Genomic DNA, 14,356 nt, shown 5'->3' with positions numbered 1-14,356 from the left:
TGAATTATGGTGTTGGTGAAGAATATTGAATATACCATGGACAGCCAAAAGAACGAACAAATCTGTCTTGGAAGAAGTACAACCAGAATGCTCCTTAGAGGCAAGGATGGCGAGACTACGTCTCACATACTTTGGACATGTTATCAGGAGGAATCAGTCCCTGGAGAAGGACATCATGCTTGGTAAAGTAGAATGGTCAGAGAAAAAGAGGAAAACCCTCAACAAGATGGATTGGCACAGTGGCTGCAACCATGGGCTCAAGCATAACAATGATTGTGAGGATGGCGCAGGACCGAGCAGTGTTTTGTTCTGTTGTACATAGCGTCACTATGAGTCAGAATGGACTCGACGGCACCTAATAACAACAACAACATTCACAGAGTTGTGCAACCATCACCACCATCTAGGTTTAGAACATTCTCATCATCCTAAAAACAAACCCTGGCCCCATTAGCAATCACTTATCATCCCCCCACTACCTCTGGCCAATCGCTATGCTACTTTCTGTCTCTATGAATTTGTGTATTATGGACTTTTCATATAAATGGAATCATATAATATGTGGTATTTTGTGGCTAGATGATTTCATTAGCATGATGTTTTCAAGGTTCATCCATACTGTAGCATGTATCAGTACTTCATTCTTTATTGCTGAATAATATTTCATTGTATGGATATACCATGTTTTATTGACTCATATATTAAAATTTTAACTGGGTCTATTGGATGGAAGTTGTACAGAAACATAAAGATACAACTAAAATAATACAGTGAAACCTGTGAGAGCCGGAACTTGATGGGACTGCCTTGTTTTTCTGTGTCTTGCAAGTTTTCCACCTTTGACAGGGTGCAGTATTACCACTTTTCTATCACTCTTATTAGTGGAAAATATTTGAGATTTTCTTCTCTGACAGGTTTCCACTTTACAGAAGTTCTGGCTTTTGCAGGTTTTACTGTATTAGCTTATTTTTGAAGACATTATCCTCAGACGTTAGCTACATATATTGAACATCCCAGCTTTTTATTAAATAATTTAACATTCCATAAATCACTGGTTAGTTAACCCTTCTATAAGGTAGTTACATTGTTATTATATATCCTGTGTCAGGTCTATTTTATTGTTGTGGAGATTTAGATACCTAAATTGTTATTTATTTTAATATTATCACAAATACTGTTAATGCTTTCCAGTGCGTATGACAAAAGCTTATCATGGCATTAATACTGTGGTATTGTCGGGGAAACAGTGCTGGACTAGAAATAAATAATAGGAATAGTTCTGTTTCTGTCTCTTACTAGCTGTTTGATAGTGGGTAATTCATGTACCCTGTCTTGGAAGAAGTACAACCAGAATGCTTCTTAGAAGGAAGGAAGGCAAGACTACATCTTAGATACTTTGGGCATGTTGTCAGGAAGGATCAGTTGCTGGAGAAGGACATCATCCTTGGTAAAGTACAGGGTCAGAGAAAAAGAGGAAGACCCTCAACGAGATGGATTGATACAGTGCCTCAACAATGGGCTCAAGCATAACAACAATTGCGAGCATGGCTCAGGACTGGGCAGTGTTTTGTTCTGTGGTGCATACAGTCACTATGAGTTGGAACAGACTTGACGGCACCTAACTACAATAACAACAATTCATGTAGCTACGACATAAACAGCTGGCATTTATTAAGCAGTTATCATGTGTCAGTAAACAATATTCCTGGCACTTGACATACATTTTCTCATTTATTCTTCAAAATAACCCTATGAGCAAAGTACTTTTAACATTCACATTTCAAAGATGAAAAAATTGAGACTTAGAGAAATAAAAGGACTTGTCCAAGGTTAAAACCTGTGATTTGTACTTAGAAACCTGTGACTCCCAAACCATTGCTAATTGCAACTGACCACAAATGTCTCTCAGCCACCATTCACTTACTTTGAAAATGAAATAATACCTATGTTATCTTCACAGCAGGGATATGAAAGTACATTTGAAGTATATATAAAGTATATAGCATTGCAAGGGATAGACAGGCATGGATTACTTTCAGTGATGGGTTCATTCTAGCTATACACAGGGGAATAAGAACAAATGACAATCTCTCCAATCACTCTGAGTGATTGCATCATGCCATCACTCAGGTTCCCAGTAACTTTCTAGCCTAGATATAGATATACAATAGATCTTATAGAAAACTGGCAAAATACTTCACCGTCATCTGGGACATACGCTGAGCGCTTGTCTCTTCTGAATGCTCCTGGTTTTCCTCCAAGTTAGTCTGCAGTCATATACTAGAAGCACCCCTTTCGGGCAGAGTTTCACGAGAAACCACCTCAGAGGAAAATAGCCTCTCCTATCAAGTCAATGTGTGGGTGGGATTTCTGGGCAGGAGCTTTGGCATTTTTTTTGCAGAAAGAACAGCTTTGGGCCACTTTTCTCAGAAGTTGGCTGTGGATTTGGTAGGTACTTAGAACTTTATGGGCTCCTCCCTGAGGCAAAGTGCTTCTGGATAAAATGAAAAGCACTAAATCAGACAGAAGATTATAGCATTCTTCTCGTATCCCCTCCCATTAAATTATAACCTCAGAGAAAGCCAAGAGTAAATACAGCACTTTTGTGTTAGGGAAAAAAATAATGAAAATATGTAATTTTTGAAGTATATTAAACAATGTGAATACTTCCTAGACTTGTCTTTTTTAAAAAAAAATATCATTAATCAGTACTATGCCTGGTTAGAGAGGCAATATATCATAGTGATAGAGTGTGGACAGATCTAGGTTTGAACCTCTCCTCTACATATGCACTTTGTCCTTATTTCTACTTTGGGCACAAAGTTGAGGATTTTAGGGAGGTAGGTGAAAAAACAGTAGCTAAATAAGGAACTGAAGCAGATAACTTAATAGTATTAAGTAAGGATGAGTGTAAATGGCAGAATGGAAAGAAAGGACTGAACAGGTAGAAGAGAAAGAAGCTTTATAAAATGACAAACAATCCAATTGAAAAATAGGCAAAGGATTTAAATAGACATTTTTCAAAAACAAAAAAAAGATATATAATTGTCAATAAACACTCAAAAAATGTTCAATATCATTAAGCCATCAGGGAAATGCAAATCAAAAAACAATGAGATGCTACTTCACATTCAATAGGATGGCTATGATAAAAAAAAAAGACAGATAATAACAAGCTTTGGAGAGGATGTGGAGAATTTGGAACCCTCACACATTGCTGGTGAGAATGTAAAATGTTGCAGCCACTGTGGAAAATAGTTTGGCAGTTCCTCAAAAGGTTAAACATAGAATTACCATATGACTCAGCAATTCCACTCCTAGGAAGATACCCAAGGGAAAAGAAAATATATGCCCACACAAAAATGTAAACAGTAATCTTCATAGCAGTATTATACATAATAGCAAAAAATGGAAACAACTAAATGTCTATCAACTGATGAATAGATAAACAAAATGTGGTCTATACATACAACAGAATATTATTCAGCCATAAAAAGGAATGAAATACTGATGCATACTACAATAACATGGATGACCTTGAAAACATGCCAAGTGAAAGGAGTCAGTCACAAAAGACCACATATGGAATGATTCCATTTATATGAAATGTACTTAATAGGCAAACCCATAGAGAATGAAAGTATATTAGTAATTGCCGGGGTCTGGGGAGGTTGGGGGAAAATGTGGAGTGACTGCTAATGAGTATGGATTTCTTTTTGGGGTGATTAAAACATTCTGGAGTACATAGTGGTGATGATCACACAACCTTGTGCATATACTAAAAAGCGCCAAATTGTACACTTTAAAAGGGTGAATTTAATGGTATGTAAATACTACCTCGGATTCCTAGGGTAGTGCAAATGGTTAACGCACTTGGCTACTAACCAAAAGGTTGGAAATTTGAGTCCACCCAGAGGAGCCTCAGAAGAAAGTCCTGGTGATCTACTTCTGAAAAATCAGCCATTGAAACCTTATGGAGCACAGTTCTACTCTGACACACATGAGGTTGTCTTGAGTCAAAATTGACTTTACAACAACTGGTGGTAAAAATTATATCTCAATAAAAAACATAATAATATAAATAGATAGATTTTTATTAAATATTTAAGTCTGAAAGATATAATTTTTTTCCAAAAAAATTCTGTAGATGTCTTATTTCAACCCTAGCTTTATATATGGTCAAACTAAAATCCTTCCAAAGTTCCCACCATTCTTAATATGCTTTTCCATCTATTATCACAGATGGTTCTGAGGTGTTCATGTGCGCTGTAAGAAAAAAAAAGGCACTAAATTCCCCATTAGAGCATTTGGTTAGATATTAGTTAGATTCATCTTTTTCTACCACCATTTCAATGATTGTTACAGGTTTCTGGAGGAAGATTACAGCAGTCATCCTCCTGGTAGGTGCTGGAGATCACAACATTCTCAGACTACTGTTTAGCTGATAAAAAAAATCCTTCCTTCCTTTCTCTTCCTTCCTTCCTTTCTTCCTTCTTTCCTTCATTTCTTCCTTCTTTCCTTCCTTTCTTCTTTCCTTCCATCCTTCCTCTCTCTCTCCCTCCCTTCCTTCCTTCCTTCCACCCTCCCTCCCTACCTCCCTCCCTTCCTTCCTTCCTTTTTTTCCCAAACATCTTTTGAGCACTTACTGGGCTAGGCCATTTGTAAAGAGCTAAAAAAAACAAACAAACAGAAAACAGCAAACCCGTTGTCATTGAGTGGATTCTGACTAATAGCGACCCTATAGGACAGAGTAGACCTGCCCCATAGGGTTTCTAAAGAATGGCTGGTGGATTCGAACTGCTGACCTTTTGTTTAGTAGCTGAGCTCTTAACCACTAAGAAAAAGGAGCCCTGGTGGTGTGATGCTTAAGCGCTGAACTGCTAAACAAAAGGTCAGCAGTTTGAACCTACCCAGTGGCTCCTTGGGAGAAAAGACCTAGTGATCTGCTCCCATAAAGATTAAACCAAAGAAAACCAAATCCCTTGCCATCGAGTTGATTCTGACTCACAGTAACCCTGTAAGACAGAGTAGAACTGCCCCATAGCATTTCCAAGGCTGTAAATCTTTATGGAAGTGGATTGCCACATCTTCCTCCTGTGGAGTAGCTGGTGGGTTCAAACCACCAACCTTTCGGTTAGCAGCCGAGCACTTAACCACTGTGCCACCAGGGCTCCACTCCATAAGGGTTACAGCCTAAGAAACCCTGTGAGGCAGTTGTACTCTGTTTTGTAGGGGCGCTATGAGTTGGAATCAGCTCGACGGCAAACAACATGGCGTGGAAGATAAGGAAGACACATTATTTCTTCTTATTAAGATAACAATCCAAAACCTCAACTTTCATAATGTTGTCATGTTTTCTGTTTTTCGGAGACTGATTCAGAGTACAGGACAGCTTATTTGGATCTCTGGCACCTAAAAATGTAAACTTTAAAATTGAAAACAAGAAAAATGTATGATTGTATTTGTATAGTAATCTTAAATATAGTTATTAGTATTTTATTGATTATATTACAAGAAGAAATAAAAGAAAGCAATTCCCTTTGATAAAATGATACTGTTTAAAAAATATATATTTAAATAACAAGCAATAATGCAGAGACAATTACTTTATGACAATTAGTAGTTAACATATGACTACCACATACCTAGTGTGTGCACAGGTGCTATATTTATAGGCACTTGTTGGAAATTTATAAAAGGCAAGAGCATTCCCTGGCATCTGGGGCTTCCAATGTATATATTTATTGGGTAGGCACATTCAATAGTCACATTTGATAAGGCAGTGATAAAAGCCCTTCTGCTATCTATCTCCTTCTTCCAAATGGAATTCCCTTTCCATGTGGTTAGATGAGGGCTATGGCCCTTAAGATCATCATTAAAAAAGTGGATTGAAAACTCCTTCAGAAGTCTGTTTTACTAATCTCTATTTTTCCATTATCTAACGAAAAATATAGCTCATAACAAGCACTTGATTTATTAATGAATGAATGAATGGATAAGTGATGAATCAGTGAAAGGAGGGCTCCTTTCTTCTGGCACCCATATTTCTTTTCTGAGAAGCATAATTCTTAAGAAATAATCCAAAATTTTGCATGAGAATTTCTACTCTGAGCTTTTTTTTTTTTTTTGCGGAATCTGCTTTAATGAGTACTGAAGTATTTACACACGTCAGAGGAGACAGTCCACGGGCTGCACAGACCTCCCAGGGTTTTCTGGTAGAGGAACGAGGGCTGACTGCCCGGGAGGGGGATCCCCGGCCCCCATGAGAGGCCCCGCAGCAGAGCAACAGCGCCCAGTGGGTCCCCACTCTTTCCCACAGCACTCCTAGCAGAGGAAAGACACCCCCTAAGTGCTGAGAGACCAGAAAGAAGAAGGGAATGAGCTCAGGGCTCAGAGATGTGGGTGCCCTGGGCCGGCCTGCTGAGATGTTCCTGTCCCGGGAGACCGGAGACTGCAGGAGGAGGAGCCTGAGCCCACCTAGGCACCTGGACTGCAGAGAGGACGCTGGCAGGCAGAGGCTTTAGCGTCTGACTTTTATTGGTTGCTTGTTTTCTCATACCCAGCATTAAAAAAAAAGTCACCTGAGGTGGTAGTTTAGTCGGGTAGGGGTGGAGCCAGTGGTCACTGCGGGAGGCGGCACCAGCATGGTGGGGTGGGGTCCTTCACAGGTAGTACCAGGCCAATAGTACGGCAGCCAGGGCCACGCTGGAGGGAAGAATGAGCTGGAGGCTGGGCATCCTCAGCACAGCCACGGCTATTCGTAAGGGGCAGCTGCTGCCCTCCGGGGCACCTTTTTCCTGCTTAGCAGCTTAGTAAGGACATTTGCGCACATCTCCTTTCCTGTCATGCATTGGGAGCCCGTCTTCCAGGGTCTCTGGCCAGCATGGAGCCAGCCTGGTGAAGTTCACTGAATATCTGCATGTTGTACCCAAAAGCCTTAGTGGCCCCCTCCACAATCCTCTCTTTGGTCTTCAGGTTCAGGTCCAGGGTGTTCATCCTGGCCCTGTAGAACTGCTTGAACTCCTGGGCACTGTCCACATTCTCAAACAACTAGAACTGGGTCCCCTCCCCAGTGGTGGGGAGTTTCAGAGTCCGCTGGGCCACCTTCTTCAACACCTGACCCCCGCCCCCAGAGGTCCCCCATGTAGCGGGTGTAGGCATGGGCCACCAGCAGCTCAGGCTCTTGCTGCCCCAAGTAGTGAATCCGATCCACATACTTCTGGGCTGCCGCGGAGCACTGCACTTGCTTCCCCAGTTCTCACCAAAGAAGTACTCAATGTCCTTGGTCATTGCCTCCTTCCGGTGCAGCTCCATGGGAAGTACAAGGGGGCAAAGGCCAGGTAGTCCTTGTTGCAGTCCATTTCCTCCTCGAGGGCAGAGTACGTGAAGTACAGTGAAGTGGTGGCCAGCTTAAACAGCTCCTTGTTGATGCTGCTTTTCAAGAAGTCTGACAATCTGGGTGTTTTCTGCCCAGTCGTGTGCTGCCTTGGTCCCTTCCTTCAGGAGCTCCGAGAGGTCGGATATTCTGGTGTGACTCTCCCTCTCTGGGCCTCCGGGGCTCTTTTTCTCAGACTCATCCAACCCCTCTGACGTTTCCAGTTCCGCTGACATGTTGCCGAGTGTAGTTCCTGACACTTTCAGCCCTCGGGTCCAGCCGCGGGTGCACTTGGCCTGTCGGTCAGTGCTCAGGTCCCTCAGTCAGCGACTCGGTCAGGCGCAGCTGCCGCAGCCCAGCAGGCGGGCATGGGGGCGGCCCGACGTGTGTCTACTCTGAGCTTTTTGTTGCCAGATTGTCAATTGTGAAATCAACAAAATGGTGATATTGGTCAAATTGGAGAGTTGGGACACTCAAAGGCGTACTTCCCAAAGAATCTGTAGTAGAGAAAACTCAAACACTGTTTCAGAGTAAAACAAACAGGTTTATTAAGGGTTTAAAGACAGTTTGAACCAGGAACTACATGGCTCATGAAAATGAAACCACAAAGTCCAAGGTACAATAATCTCACAAACATTTTTACAGAGTTTAGACAAAGAATTGGGTCTAAGATATTCTGACTGGTTTACAATGACTGAAGTCAACAAAGGTGGGACAAAGCAAAGCATAATTTTTAATGTTATTGGTTATATTAATACAGTTGGAATACATCTATTGGCTCAAAGACATAATTACAAGGTATATGGTGTGAGGGGGTGAGGTCTTATGACTGGTCACAAAACAATGGCATGAGGGATACTGTTGGTAACAGGTTGTTAAACATTACTTCACCCAGAGCGTAAGATTTCCTGGGGAGATCTGAAACAAAGAGTTTCTATAAGGTTTAGTTACAGACCCCAGGACATGTAGTATCCACATACTTAGCCTGATCACAAAGAAAAATCATTTCCTTAATGATAGGGTTGGTTCCCAAGCAATAGGGTTTGAATATATGTGAAAGGTTATATTGAGCATTAGCATTAATTCAGGCATTTTACTTTAGGTCAGATGCCTCGTTTGATTTTATATCCCATATCATTCCTTCCTTTTGATCAAGGATTTCAAAGAACATTCTTTGATCACACTTATGGGCATACTCTCTTATGTATGGGTTTGTCAATATGCTGCTCCCAGGTGGTGGCTCAACCTTCGCAGTTTATGCCTTTCTTGTTTCTCATGTTAAGCCCTTTTATCCCCATAGTCGGGGACTCGGTACCTTGGTTGCCAAGCAGCTCCAGTAAGTCCACCATGCTATGGTTGAGCAGCCGTCTTCAGTGATCTTGCTATGGGGAATGGATAGAGTATGGCCACATTGGAGGAACAACCGTACCTACTTTCAAATGGGTAATCTAAGTCATAAGGTTTTTTTAGTTTTGGATTCCCTAATGTATTGTTGATATACATAATTCTCTGAGGATAAGATGAATTAAGATTATCAGTTCCTATAGTAGATGCACATCTTATAACACATTTTATAATTACAATAATAAGGATTGTTATTATTAATGTAATTATCCCAGTTTGTAACAGAGACTGTAACCAAGAATCTGTATTATTAGGTAGCCAATTGAAGATATCAAAAAAGCATGGTAAAGTCATAGAGGGTATAGAATGTAACCATACAGCTTTTTAATGATTATTAGCAATATCCTGTTCAACTTCTCCAGTGGTGTTAATCCAAGAACAACAGGAGGTCTTAGCAATGGCACAAACTCCTTGCTGTGCTAAGAGGAAATTTAAGGTAATTCTGTTATCCAGCAAAGCTTTAACTAAATAACTTAGGGACTTCTGTTGGTCTTCTATGCTATCATCAAGCTTATTAGTTATTTGGAAATTGTGAATAGATTTTTAAAGTTCAGGAATACCAACAAGGGGTAAGAGTCCTTGAAGAAATTCCCATCCATCTCTGGGTCTGTCCATTATAGGGTTTTCATTAGATCCTGCAAAATATTGTCCTTTGTGATGAGTGAGGATTTTTACATCATTGGTCCAATGTATGCTTTCATTATAGGAATGGCTATCTAGAGGGACTTCTAAAAGACCTAATGTACATTGGCCTGTTACATTCCAACCATTTAAACAGGATAAAGCCCAGGTATGGGACTCGTCATTTGTATTTGGATTGGTAATGTTTGGTTACCTTGATCCTCACATAAAAATACATACCCTATGGGGCACATATTATGCCAGTTCTTGTGTGTTTATTTGGGAGAGGGATGGTTTGATTTATTTGTTAGAGCCAATTTTCTGTTAAGGAGTTGTTACAAATAGGCAATTATCCTAATCTGAGCCAATTCTACATTTGAATACAAAAAGACTTTTGGATCTTTGTAATTACAAAAATCTACTAAGGCAGCATAATACCAGTTATTAATGATAAAAGGAATAGGACTTCTATTACCATAAGAAACCCCAGAGCAGGTGAATGCATGGGATAGATAGGGGAGTTAGAAGGATGCCGTAGCCTGATGCAGATGGCTCGCTTGGCAATGGCACTGGTGTTAGCAGTGGCAGTAGGTATGAGATTGTAGTTAAAAAATGGTATTGCTAGCGGATCAGAGTTTTCATGTACAGTCTGTGGAGAAGGATGACAGATCTAGCATTCAGTTAAATTGGCTGCACTAGCCACTGTCTGAGCTAACTTAATAAAGGTGTTTTTGTTCCAGGCCTCAGTGAAGGCCATGGTATAAGGCAAGAGAGTACTTAAGAAAAGCATCATAATGGAGTAAGGCTGCCCAACAATAATATACCGGTGCAAAAAGTAAGCAAATGATGGCTATTACAAAATAAATCCCTTCAGTTACTATTATAGGATTATAGTAATGATTCTAATTTTAAGCAGGTCATTAGATCAGAATGACTAACAGAGAATAATGCCAATAATATTTGAGCATTACAGCGATAACACATAAGGTAACTGCAAGAGAGAAAATAATAGCTAAAACATCAATAGAAGACATGAAAAAGCAATGAGTATTAAATAAAGTCCAGTGATTTCAAGAACTAGTGTTAGGTGCGTGTCTATCAGTTTATTGTACTGTGGTGGCTTGTTTGTTGCTGTAATGTTGGAATCTATGTCACAGGTTTTTCAAACACCAGGAGGGTCACCCATGGAGGACAGGTTTCACCTGAACTTCCAGACAAAGACAGACTAGGAAAAAGGACCTGTCTGTCTACTTCTGAAAAAATTGACCAGTGAAAACCTTATTAGTAGCAGCAGAACATTGTCTGATATAGTGCTAAAAGATGAGCCCCTCAGATTGGAAGGTACTCAAAATACGAGCTACCTCCTCAAAGTAGAGTTGACCTTAATGACGTCAATGGAGTTAAGTTCTCCAGACTTCATTTGCTGATGTGACACAACTCAAAATGAGAAGAAACAGCTGCGAACATCCATTAATAATTGGAACATGGACTGTACGATGAATGAATCTAGGAAAATTGGAAGTCATCAAAAATGAGATGGAACACATAAACATCAATATCCTAGGCATTCCTGAGATGAAATGGACTGGTATTGGCCATTTTGAATCAGACAATCGTATGGTCTACTATGCTGGGAATGACAAATTGAAGAGGAATGGCATCACGTTCATTGTCAAAAAGAACATTTCAAGATCTATCCTGAAGTACAACACTGTCAGCAATAGGATAATATCCATATGTCTACAAGGAAGTAGAGTTAATGTGACTATTATTCAAATTTACACACCAACTACTAATAAAAAAATTGAAGATTATTACCAACCTCTGCAGTCTGAAATTGATCAAACATGCAATCAAGATGCATTGATAGGAGACCTCATACCATCAAGAAAGCAGTGCCGGGAGCAGAGCGTGTCCTTTGGACCGGGGTCCCTTCACAGAGAAGCTCCTAGTCCAGGGGAACACTGAAGAGAAGAAGGCCGACAGAGAGGAAAAAGCCTTCCCTGGAGCTGACGCCCTGAATTTGGACTTTTAGCCTACTTTGACTGTGAGGAAATAAACTTCTCTTTGTTAAAACCATCCACTTGTGGTATTTCTGTTAAGCAGCACTAGATAACTAAGACAGAATTTGGTACCGAGAGAGTGGGATGCTGCTCTAACAGATACCTAAAATGTGGAAGCGGTTTTAAAACTGTGAATGGATAGACGTGCGGCAGCAACAGAGGACCAGCAGCAGCAGAGAACCTACAGCAGCAGAACCAGGAGACCAGTGCGAGACTGCACTGGAGCCGACCCACAGAGCTAGAGAGCTGAGTGTCTGTGTGCACGAGGCTTTCTGGTGGAGTGGAGTGCCTCCGGGCACTTATACCGGTGGAGCTACAGAACTTTGAACACTTGCCCCAGCAGGGCAGATGCGGGCATGAGGCCCGAGGGCCAAGAGGCCACAGGAAACAGAAGCAGAAGCTGAAGAGACAAGGGACACAAGAAGCCAAGCTGCTTCAGCCTCAAAAGGGTCTGGTGACATGGCCAGAAGGGCTCTAAAGCTTGCTTCGTGGACCAGCATGGCTCTTGCTGCCTCTGGCTTCTACCTGTACAGTAACAAGTACTTGAACCCTAATGACTTTGGCACTGTCAGGGTGGGCAGAGCAGTGGCTATGACAGCTGTCATCACTTATGACTACCTCACCTCCCTGAGGAGTGTTCCCTATGGCTCAGAGGAGTACCTGCAGCTTCGATCCAAGGTACACCTTTGCTCTGCCAGGCGTCTCTGTGAGCTCTGCTGTGCCAACTGGGGCAGCTTCATCAAGGTGGGCCAGCACCTGGGGGCCCTGGACTACCTGCTGCCGGAAGAGTACACCAGCACGCTGAAGGTGCTGCACAGCCAGGCCCCGCAGAGCAGCATGCAAGAGGTCCGCCAGGTCATTCGTGAGGACCTGGGCAAGGAGATCCACGATTTGTTTGTGAGCTTTGATGACACCCCTCTGGGGGCTGCCTCCCTGGCTCAGGCCCACAAGGCAGTGCTACATGATGGGCGGACAGTGGCCGTGAAGGTCCAGCATCCAAAGGTGCAAGCTCAGAGCTCGAAGGACATTCTCTTGATGGAGGTGCTTGTCCTGGCCGTGAAGCAGCTGTTTCCAGAGTTTGAGTTTATGTGGCTGGTGGAGGAAGCCAAGAAGAATCTGCCTTTGGAGCTGGATTTCCTCAGTGAAGGAAGGAATGCCGAGAAAGTGGCCCAAATGCTCAAGCACTTTGACTTCTTAAAGATCCCCTGAATCTACTGGGAGCTCTCCACCAAGCGGGTCCTTCTAATGGAGTTTGTGGACGGCAGGCAGGTCAATGACAGGGGCTACATGGAGAGGAAGAAGATCGACGTCAATGAGGTCTCACGCCACCTGGGCAAGATGTACAGTGAGATGATCTTTGTCAACAGCTTTGTACACTGTGATCCCCACCCGGGCAATGTGCTGGTGCAGAAGCACCCGGGCACGGGGAAGGCAGAGGTTATCTTGTTGGACCATGGACTCTACCAGGTGCTCACGGAAGAGTTCTGCCTGGATTACTGCCACCTCTGGCAGTCTCTGATCTGGATAGACATGAAGAAGGTGAAGAAGTACAGCCAGCGCCTGGGAGCCGGTGAGCTCTACCCCTTGTTTGCCTGCATGCTGACGGCCCGGTCATGGAACTCCGTCAACAGGGGCATCAGCCAAGCTGCAGTCACTGCCGCTGAGGAATCATAAATCTGGGACAATGTGGCCAACTACCTTCCCCAGATCAGCCAGCTCCTCAGTCATGTGCCATGCCAGATGCTACTGATCTTCAAGACCAACAACCTGCTGCGTGGCATCGAGGCTGCCTTGGGCACCAGTGCTAGTGCCAGCTCCTTCCTTAACATGTCTCGCTGCTGCATCAGGGCACTGGCCTCGCACAAGAAGAATACTTGCTCGTTCTTCAGAAGGACCCAGATCTCTTTCAATGAAGCCTTCAACTTATGGCAGATCGATCTTCATGAATTCATTCTGAGTGTGAAGGGGTTGAGGCTTGCCAACTGGGTCTTGGCCTTGCTTTGCTGGCTGTTTCCTGCATCACACTGAGTGGACTTGCTCTCCCCTGTCCCTTTCTTGTTTGACCCTATGGTGGGAAAGATGTCTTTTCACTCCCCACTTATTTGCCATGTCTCCACCCAGTTGCCCCATTTCTACCACATGGTGTTCTCAAGCCCCAGGTCACTCTCCATGACACCAGTATCCTCAACCTTTGGAATTCCTCTCCCCAGTCTGCAGTCCTTGTCTCAGGGCCCACAAGCTGTATCATGGAATAGATATCTCTCTTTATCCAGGGAGAAGACACAGCAGTCTATTTTCCAACTTCTGGTATGTGCCATTGGGTTGAATGTCCCCTCACTTCCGTTAACCCTTTATATTGTCAAGGTGGACCATGTATCCCACTGAGGGCACACTTAACTTGTAGGAAGTTTGATTTTTGTTGCAGGTGATCATGTCTCTGAACTTGCTAGAGAACAGGTTCCCTCTCCTTCCCATATCACTCCCCAGAGGTGTGATACCTTACTAAGTTTCTTTGGCGTTTTCAGGCAGACTCCATTGCAGCCATGAGTTCACTGCTGACATGGTGACTTCTTAGGTGTTTTATGTCATGTACTGTGTTTCAATAAAAGAACCCTTCAGTGTTTAAAAAAAAAGATGCATTGATAATTACTGTTGATTTGAATGCAAAAGTTGGAAACAAAGAAGGATTGGTAGTTGAAAAATATGGCCTTGGTGATAGAAACAACACTGAATCATATGATAGAATTTTGCAAGACCAAGGTCTTCTTCATTGCAACAACATAAGCAGTGACTATACACATGGACCTCACTGGATGGTAAACACAGCAATCAAATCAACTACATCTGTGGAAAGACACGATGGAAAAGCTCAATATCATCTGTCAGAACAAGG

The 14,356-nt window shown here is 42.5% G+C and overlaps 2 pseudogenes; one reads left to right on the top strand and one right to left on the bottom strand.

Annotated features, from left to right (window-relative positions):
* Positions 1-6,662: 6,662 nt before the first annotated feature.
* LOC101361183 (heme oxygenase 2 pseudogene) lies at positions 6,663-7,646 on the bottom strand (annotated as a pseudogene).
* A 4,270-nt stretch (positions 7,647-11,916) lies between these two features.
* LOC101360931 (uncharacterized aarF domain-containing protein kinase 1 pseudogene) lies at positions 11,917-13,491 on the top strand (annotated as a pseudogene).
* The last annotated feature ends 865 nt before the right edge of the window (positions 13,492-14,356 follow it).

Source organism: Trichechus manatus, unplaced genomic scaffold (assembly GCF_000243295.1).
Source record: "Trichechus manatus latirostris isolate Lorelei unplaced genomic scaffold, TriManLat1.0 scaffold00051, whole genome shotgun sequence".
Lineage (NCBI taxonomy): Eukaryota > Metazoa > Chordata > Mammalia > Sirenia > Trichechidae > Trichechus > Trichechus manatus.
Note: the sequence above shows the minus strand (reverse complement) of the source record. Positions and strands in the feature narration are given on the sequence as shown.